The sequence below is a fragment of the Lycium barbarum genome, chromosome 6 (assembly GCF_019175385.1).
Source record: "Lycium barbarum isolate Lr01 chromosome 6, ASM1917538v2, whole genome shotgun sequence".
Lineage (NCBI taxonomy): Eukaryota > Viridiplantae > Streptophyta > Magnoliopsida > Solanales > Solanaceae > Lycium > Lycium barbarum.
The window spans coordinates 78,158,245-78,168,607 of NC_083342.1; positions in this window are offsets into that span (position 1 = coordinate 78,158,245).

The following is a 10,363-nucleotide window of genomic DNA, read 5'->3' on the forward strand; positions in this document are numbered from 1 at the left end:
ATACCGATATTATACCTATAACCACATCAGGGGAAGACTCAAGGTCTTGGCGTCCAGCCAAAGCATAAACACGGTGCTGAGGACCGCTGGAACTGGGGGCTCTCCTCCTACCTCTACCATGGTCGACGGGAGCATGTGAACCTGGCCCCATAGGGCGTACAGATGCTGAAGATCCGGCTATCGACCCTGAAGGCTGGGTCCTACCTCTACCATGAACTGAGGGGCAATCACGCATGATATTGCCTGGTCAACCACACGAATAGCAAACATCCAAACCCAATCGGCATCGACCCTAATGTAACTTCCCACACTGGAAACATCGTAGTATGGGTGGCCTTGCCTGACCCGAATCATCTCTAAACTGAGACCCGGAATAACTCTGACTGGGCCCGGAACGAGTAGATCTGTCGAATCTCTAGCCTAAAAACCGTGGAGGCGCGCTAGACATAGAATAGCCTGAGAGCCTGGACATCTGATGCCTGTGCCCGCCTCTAAACTCACTCATCGGACCTGAAGATCTGGCCCTCTTGCTATGGACCCTATCTTTCTCGCGTTCACTTCTTTGCTGTTGCAAGCTTTCTTCTAAGTTCTGAGCATGGGCCTGAATGCGCGCAATATCCATACCGTCCTGAAGGGACGCAGTCAAGCATCTTTCCATCAAATGTGGCCCTAGGCCTTTCACAAATCGGTGTACCCGGTCCCCCATATCCGCTACAATAGCCGAAGCATACCTAGCCAAGGAATTGAAGCGGAGACTATACTCTAGAGCACTCATACTACCTTGCCTCAAATTTAAGAACTTATCGGCTCTAGCTCGCCGAACTTGTGGAGGCATGTAATGTCGGAAAAAAGCATCAACAAACTCTTGCCATACCGGGGGAGGTGCATTGGCTCCCCGTGAAGCCATCCAGACTATATAGCATTGGATCGAGACATCTCTCCATCTATATGACGCTAACTCCACCGATTCAGTGTCCGAAGCATGTATCAATCGAAGCGTCCTCAACATGCCATCAATAAAATCCTGAGGGTCCTCTTTCGGCTTTGACCCGAAGAATTCCGAAGGGTTCAAAGTAATAAAGTCGCGGGCCCTTGCACTAACAGCCCTATCACCTTGCCCTAAACTTTGCCTCTGAGTCTGGGCCGCAACCAATTGAGTCAGCAAATTAATGGCCTCTTTCACATCTTTGCCCGAAGCATCAGGTGGAGGTGCTGGAGCTGGGGCTGAGGCTCCCTCACGCTCCTCGAATATAGGCACTGAACGGGAGTACTGGGATTGAGTCGAACTGTGGGACTCACTTTCCTCTACTACCGGTGGCGGTTGTCACACCCTAATATTGACAGGGCATGACGGGCACCCGACTCTCATCAGAGTCGAGCGAACCCTTAAACATTCTCTCTATCAAAACCTGTCATTTCAAAAACCTTTAAAAACATGAAACTTTTTCACATAGAAATCATTATCTTTATAATGATTATGAAAACTTTCAATCAATTAAGTACTTTAAACCAATTGAAATCATCTAAAATACATACTCTTTTAAAATCTACAAATGATTCGCACTTCTCGACGTACTATCCACATGACACTGTCTGCAAAGTCTCTAACATATACAAAATACCATAACATAAGTACTTTGACCCGGCAACACTCCGAACTAAGATGGAGCTCGCCAATCCAGCTGATAGCATGGGAGCATCCTATAGCCAATGTCTTCCACTCATCTGTATACACCTGCGTGGCATGAAACGCAGCCCCCGAAGAAAGGGGGTTAGTACGGAATATGTAAAGCATTACTGAATCATAAACAAGGAAAGGCATAACAGTAAACCAGTTTAAAAGCAACCCGGGAGTAACCTGGAATAGCATTTTAATCCGTGCCATGTAGTACCTTACACAAATTCTAGCATACACAATGTGAATATAGTATCACAATAGTCCCTTCGGACAGCCGCTTCCGGCATAGTAATAATGATGGCCCCTTCGGGCATGCCGCTTCCGGCATAATAATAATGATGGCCCCTTCGGGCATGCCGCTTCCGGCATAATAATAATGATGGCCCCTTCGGGCATGCTGCTTCCGGCATAATAATAATGATGGCCCCTTCGGGCATGCCGCTTCCGGCATAATAATAATGATGGCCCCTTCGGGCATGCCGCTTCCGGCATAATAATAATGATGGCCCCTTCGGGCATGCCGCTTCCGGCATAATAATAATGTTGGTGTCAAGACAACTTAATCCACAAATATCAACACAAAGAAATAATGCAATGGAGTGTAAACATAAATCGTAAATGAAACGAAATAGTAAAATCTCGCACCCCCTTCGGAGTGGTTTTGAAAATCAACTTTATGTTCCCTTTAGTACAAAACTAATTTCTCTCGAAATCATAAGTAAACCATAAACACGTTTCAAGTCAATCCGAGTTAGTATAAGAAAGTTATGGACATTATTCATTATAGAAACCTCTACGAACATTTCCAGGACAATTCGAGACCATCTACGAGAGTTAGGGACATTACTACTTACAGAACTCTTTAAAAAAACAAGAACTCCTTATTCTTTGCTTGTTATTCAATCGTACAATAAGCTCGACTGTACTAAGTATACTCATATCAGTAAGTGAATAAGAATCATTAACAAGCTCGGAATCAAGAATAGAGTTACCCCAAGATACGTATCATAACTTACTTAGCTCTAGGACATGCCAAAAGAAAGAAAGGGTAAGCCATACATACCTGTTCCACGTCCTATTAGCTACGCTTATTCGTTCGAGCTTGCTAGTCTACATTTAAGAGAATTTACACAATCATTAGACATATCGTTATACGCTCGTCTTAGTCCTTCAAATAAATTCACTTATGATCTGCCGAAATTTCGACAGCATTTCCCCATTAAATACAACCATCCCCGAGAATCTAACTCGGCCAAATTATCAATCAACAATCCGAGAATTCAACTCGGAAAAATTATCAACAACAATCCGGAATCTTCCAAACTTAATAAGGACAACAACAACACAATCCTTTCTTCCAAATTCATGAACTACACCAAAAATCTACACATTAACAACTTCATCAATCAATCCAAAATGCATTCTAACGTTAGTAACTCCTTTTACATAATTCGATGACATTTTACTTATATTCAATTCAATCACAACAACCCAACTTACAATCTTCCAAACACATCTCTCGCTTCCAAATTCATGAATTATATCAACAACCCACACATTAACAAATTCATTCATACAAATATAAGAAACCATACTAATATCATATTAACTTCTTCAACAATCCCACAAACAATTCCAATACCAACTTGAACCACTAAACCTTTATTTGCATCATAAAATCCACGACAACAACAACTAAAATACTAAGTAAAATTAATTCATTCTTTGTCATACCAAACAGCCCATATTCGGCCACCACCCCACACACAAAATTGCATAGTTTTCATCCATTTCCACACACTACAACATGTACAAAACATTCATAACATATGAAAAAGAAGATTAAACCTTACCTTTCCCACTTATCTTCTTAACTTGGCTAGGGTTTGTAGATCACCCAAATAAATGATTGGCTTGCTCCAACAACCACTCCACGTTATTAGGGACGTTCCAATTGGTTGGAATACTAGAAGAAAATATTTTTTGATCAAATTTTTTCTAGGTTCTTGGTCGGCCAAGCATGGCCGAATATGGCCTCCTTTTTTTTTTTTTTTTGAAGTTTCTCCAAGTTTTCTTGAATTGTGAGGATGAATAAATGAATTGCTTTGTCATCCCTCATCTCTTATATATAAAGTTCCCACCAATACAAGGGGGAACACATGCCCCACCCTTGGCTAGAGTCAATTGGCCAAGCCTTGGGTGGGGACCACATGGCCTTACCATGCACCCACACGGCTACACATGGCCTTTTCATGACCAACTTGTGAATTCCCCATTTGGCCCCTAGCCCTTCTCAATATTTCCATGAACCACTTCGTGAATTTCCCTTTTTACCCCTAGCCTTCTTTAATATTTCCACATCAACAATATTCATAGGCAACTTGTGTGTTAAAAAAGATCAAAAATATAGCCTTGCCCTTAACTTATCGCGACTATCCTGAAACATCCGAATGTACGAAATACGGGATATATAACAGCGGTGCTCTTTCAGCCCGCTTTTCTGCCACCGTCTTGCCCTTTTGGCTGCTGTATCCTTTCTCTTTACAGGAATTTATGAAATACACAACACACAATTAAGGAATAAGAATTTCTTACATCATAGCTCTATCGCACGATTCTTACGAAGAAAGATGGTCATTCATTCCTATAATGTCCGCAGCTTCTTGTTTATAAGTGGCGCGCAACACACCCATAACCAAGACTCTACTAGACACGGCTCGAAGACACACCCTAGGACTGAACTGCTCTGATGCCACTTTTTCCACGACCCGTCTAGAGGGCCAAGACGAGCACCCGGTGCTAGCCCACCCGGGCGCCCCTTAACTTACCCTTATGCTTACATCTAGGTGAGACACATAGTAAAACATGTATTTATATCCATCAATCATACTGGTCCCTTTGGACAACAATGCCTTTATATCATCATAGGCATCTATGCCACATCAATGTATATGGGCCGACGAGGCCAACAAAATGGTATACAAAATATAGGCCGACAAGGCCAAACACATCTAACCACATACACATGTCTACGAGCCTCTAAGAAGAGTATAACATATCACATAAGCGGGACAGGACCCCGCTATGCCCATAATTATGTACACAAAGAATAAGTACCCAAAAGCTATGGCTCCGAATGAAATGGAGCTCTACTATGTAGTCTCTTAGAATACAGCTATGGATCGAGCCTATCTCCCTGTGCACCTGCGGGCATAACGCAGCGTCCACAAACTAAAGGACGTCAGTACGAAGAATGTACTAAGTATGTAAAGCATGATCAATATCAATATAGAAGCATAATTAGCAACATAAGAAATAGCATAGAATGGGAGATGGCAATATCATCGTCATAAGCACTTACTTGTCTTTCATAGGAACTTTCCATTGCTAATACGTATTTGTGTACATACATCATTATCCGTATTCCATAATAGTACCCGTACCATATTTGTGCTCGTACTCCTATACATGCCCTTATTCACATTCATATACATAGTCGTATCATATTCATATTCACGTCATATACATAATCATATCATATACATAGCATTTACATAGGATCGGTGTTTCATACATACTTGGCCAACCAAGGCTCAAGGTTACTCATACCTGGCCCTACCAAGGCTTCAGGCTTACATCTACCTGGCCTTACCAAGGCGTCAGGGTTGTCCGTACCATCTGCAGAGGTGTGCGCGTGTTTCGTAATCGTATACATACTTATTTACATATCGTACACGGCCTAATAAGCTCGGGGTTCCATAATAGTCATACATATACTAGCTCATAAGCATCATTTCTATTAACATCATTATCATCATCGTCATCATTATCGTCATTCGTCACATTTGCCTTAATGGGCCTACTCATCATTCGAGGAATTTAGTACAATCATAGCATATCGAGGATCATAAGCTTAGTAGCTTTGAAGATAGAAGCATTTGGAGAACATCATAAGCTCGTAAAAGATTTAGATGATTGGCCAAAGAACCATGCCTTATGAAAGAAGGGTTAGCCTTACATACCTTTCCGTTCAACTATTTACCACTTGCACTTTCTCCTCCAATGCTAGCATTTCTACCTTCATTAAAGTCATACTATCGTTAGAATCGACAACTAGCACACATGGCTAAAGCTAGAGAAAATCAAACAGCATCTCCTTTATTTATACGACATTCCTCCATAGCGTATATCAACTCCCAAACGTCAATAGTGCATTCACAATACCATAACAATAATCATTATTCACCCACATTATCCACATTTCTAGACCTACTTTCAATTACTCATATCCATGGCTATAACACACTACTATGTCCATTCACGTACATTGCTCATCTCATGTTCTCAACATCATTTATAACACATTTACATCACAATACATCAAGACTCATAACTCAATTCAAACTATTTCTCAAAATATCACTATTCATCATTCATGACCCATTTTCCTGTACTCATCTAATGTCCAAGAATTTTGACTCTCAAATACCTTAAACAACATATAAATACCATAAATCTTACCTTAGATGTTGTAGGAACGAGCCTTGGTCGAAATACCCCACTTAAGGAAAAACCCTAGTTGTCCTTCAATAAGATTTTCTTGACTTGAATGATCTTAATGGGTCTCCTTACACTTGATTCACTTGATTTGTGTTGTTGATGACTAATAATCCTTGAAATCTTGTGGAATAAATGTAGAGAGATGTTTTAGAGAGAAGGGATGAAATGTGAAAATGAAATAATAAACTTGGTCCCTTATTTAATAACCCAAAGTCTAATCTTAAATGAACAGCACAGTGTTCGTAAACTTGGTTTACGGTCCGTATTCTAGTTTACGGACTGTCCTTCGTGGTCGTGTTTAATTATATCAGAACCAGAAACTCAGGCTGAAACATGGTGATTTACGATCACGGTTTACGGGCCGTAAACCACTTTACGGTCCGTATTTGAGGTCGTATTTAACCATTTGATCATTTGGCAGAAAGTTGAAGTTTTGGAAGCCAAAATACGACATGGCAGTTTACGGACCGTATACCACTTTACGGTCCGTATTTCACTTTACGACCAACTGGCCAGAATGCAAACCTGCAACTTTTCACATTTCCAAAACCTATAATTATTCATTATGGAGCAGAACCTATCTCTTATTGCAATTGCCTTCGGAATCTTACTTAGGGTCGTCAAATGTTATTTCTTACTCGTGAAAAAATCGGATACTCGTACGCCTCGCGGGTCCATTCACTTGGACAACAATGGAGGATTTTTTTGAGGTGTAACACTAATCGTCCTCCAAACTAGCACATCAATAGATACACTGGGGCTACACTACCCTGGAGGCTAATCATCCTCTGGACTAGCACAACAATAGATACTCCGAGGCTACACTCCCACGGAGGCTAATCGTTCTCTAGACTAGCATAACAATAGATACACTGGGCTACACACCACGAAGGTCAATCATCCTCAGCACTAACACAGCAATGCTCATAAGCGATACGTTAGGATCAGTAATGCCTAATTGTCCTCTGGACTAGCACAACTTGCCCATAAAGGCCAACAAACTAACAAATACATGTCATGACATATTTACCGAATCATCAATCATGGCTTATAGCCGAATTCACATTTCAAGTCATCTTCTCACAATAGAGGTATTTCCAGTCACAATCAACTCATAAAGCCTATTCAAATCACTTATTCAGTTTCAAGTTCAAGGAGACCCATTTAATGATAAAACATGTTTAAAGCTTCAATCTTTGGAATGTAAGTTCAATCACCCCATAATGAGGTAATACACGTCATCAAAATATTATAATGCTTATAAGGTTTGATGCGGGCTTGACCCTACATGCACATGACCTTGATCAATATCCCTTTTTTATTCGAAAATAAGTTCAACAAAAGGACAACCACCAAACTAGGGTTTCAACATGCACCAACAAGAAAAAGAGGATTCTCAAAGCCAAACATTCTTTCAAAACATTCATAAAAGTAGACATGTTTCAAATGACGTTTTCAAAGACTAGATGGATATTAAAACGTTTCAAAATATAGACATACTTCAGAGAAGATTTTAAAAATCTAGATATACTTTAATTCCAGCTCAAACGTATTCCTCCAAGTTCAACAATCACTCTACAATGATTATTAATGATAAAGTTCAAAACCTTGACCAAATTCTAAGAGTTCCCACCCTTATGAAAAAAAACTAGGGCTTTTTCGTGCCCAAAAACGTGTTGTTGAATCCCTCTTGAATCACCCATGGATTATTATTTTTTGTAATACCCTACACTAGTACAAATTTTCTAAATAATCTCAGTAAGGATCCAAGAACATACCTTTAAGAAGTTTCCCAAAGTTTCCTTCAGTTTCTCTTACTTCGATTTTCAAGAATCTATGGTTTTGAAGGATGAACTAGTGTTAATTTGATGTTATGTTGATTTTGTAATGATGGGATTTGATCAATAAATTACCCTATACGTTTTGGGAACCTTGGGGTTGTTTTCTCTCAAAAAGATGGCTAAAATAAAGTGGGAAAGAGCTATAACAAAGTTTTAAACTTATAGGGTTCGGAACCTGAAAAATGGGCCCTCACGCCACCCTTGCATTGCAAGGCCATCATTAAGGACCTCCCCTATGACACCCTTGCCTCCCAAGTGTCGTGCACAAGGCAAAAAATCGGTCTAAAACACAAAAACGCGCGCCGCCCTTGCGGCGCAAGGGTGCCGCGACTGTCGATAGTGTTTAGTAAAATGTACATAATTCTTAGCACAAAGCTCCATTTAAGCTCCTCTATACATTGGAAATGTATTATGAAGATCTACAACTTTCATGTTTTAAGTTTTTTCAGATTCGCAACGTATTTCACGTAAATAGGCTGGAAGTCAGGTCTACCAAGAACTTAGTCGATTCTATTGAATCTTACGCACCCCACAATTCATGTTGATCTTAAAATAACTATTTTCACCCAAACTCATATCGATAAACTTCATATGTCTAAATTGTCACAACAATACTCATTTAACACATTCACACTTAATCCAGATTTGCAGAGTGTTACATAGTATCAGTCGGCGAAGGATGTTGTTGGGATTGTGGAACAGGTTGATCAACCAGTTCCAGTTGGGGATGACGAAGAGGATTTGCAAATCTTAAGGGATAAACTTACAGCCAAAGAGGCTGAGATTGCAGCATTGAAAGATGAGCATACTATGACATAGATATGTTGGATGTCAAGTATCAACGTGAGCAAGAAGTCTTAATCGCTCAGCTAGTGACTCTGCAGACTATACTGGATAAAGAAAAGGCAGAAAATACAAAGACTATTCAGGATCCGATCACTGCCCTTACTAAAGACTCCTCTTTAACCTCAAAACCACCCTTCTAATTTCCCTTAACCATCCCTTATGTTTAGACTATCTTAGCTCTTGGTTATGTTGGTCTGTATGTTTGTTTGATAACTTTTGTTTGTGTTTTCTTTCACTGTAATGGAATGTTGCTCCCTTAAATTTCTGTGCTATTTTTCTGTGCTTGAAAATATTTGGGAAGATATAAAGTGATAAAATGTTTCTATTATGCGTATATGTGATATCCCCAGTGGTCATGAGTTTTATATTGCACGTTCAGATTAATGCTTAACTGAATTCTGAAGCAACCTTTTAATGATGCCAAAAGGGGGAAGGTGTGTACTGTGTAATGTTTATAGCCCATATATGCTAACCTGGCTCAATCTTAGTGGTATGTGTTGCTCATTTACTAGGCAGTGAGATGTGTGAAACTGGTTAGACATAAGCTAGCAAAGACATCAGTTTGAGGGGGAATTTGTTGGCATACGCATGTGTGAGTTTTGATGAATGACAAAGTAAATGAACAAGGTGAGTAAACCAGGTCTGCAATTTTGTTCCCACACAGAGACAAGTGTAGTGGATAGATCAGAGACATATGCAGGACAAGGGTGAATGAAATAGGACTATGGACATGTTCCATCTCAGGCACTAAGAAGATCCAGAGAAGGAAGAACCAAGTGCTTGATCCAGGTCTAAGAACATATTCTATCTCAGAGTCCTACTGTGAGTAGGATTTGTATTTTATGGTAAAGACTTGGCGGAAAAGTATACAGGATCTCTTGCCATTATTATCAAGATACTTTAGACTCCTGCAAGTACACTAAAGCCGCGTGAATGCAAGAATCCCAAGTCAACTCTAACTCTCATAATGGGCCTTACTATGTAGGGATTGAGTTTTGCCGACTTGTTGTAAACCTAGTGCAATAAATTTTCAAGTCATGCCATGAAGAAGATTTACACACTCACAAAGAAATAAAATTAGAATATTGAGCAAACACTATGAATGCTATATTTGAGAGAATTCTAATTACCAGAAGGGTGCCCTGATACTTTGAAAAAGATTAAGGAATCTATTTTACAGAGTTTATGCTTTACAGTCTTGAGTCTAGATTCGTGTATTAGGATTGTTTATCAAGTTGTACCTTTATCAGCTTTCTTAAAAGCAATAATTATAGGTATAAACGTTAGTCAAATTCAGCTTCAAGTTGAGATAAATTGAAGTGGGCTCATTAGTCTAAGAAAATTAGTCAGATAGAAATTAGAGTTTAGTTCCTAGGTTACAGAGTTGTAACTTAAATTTGCAAAGGCTCACGGTTGCAGTGGAGTTTGGCAAAAATCC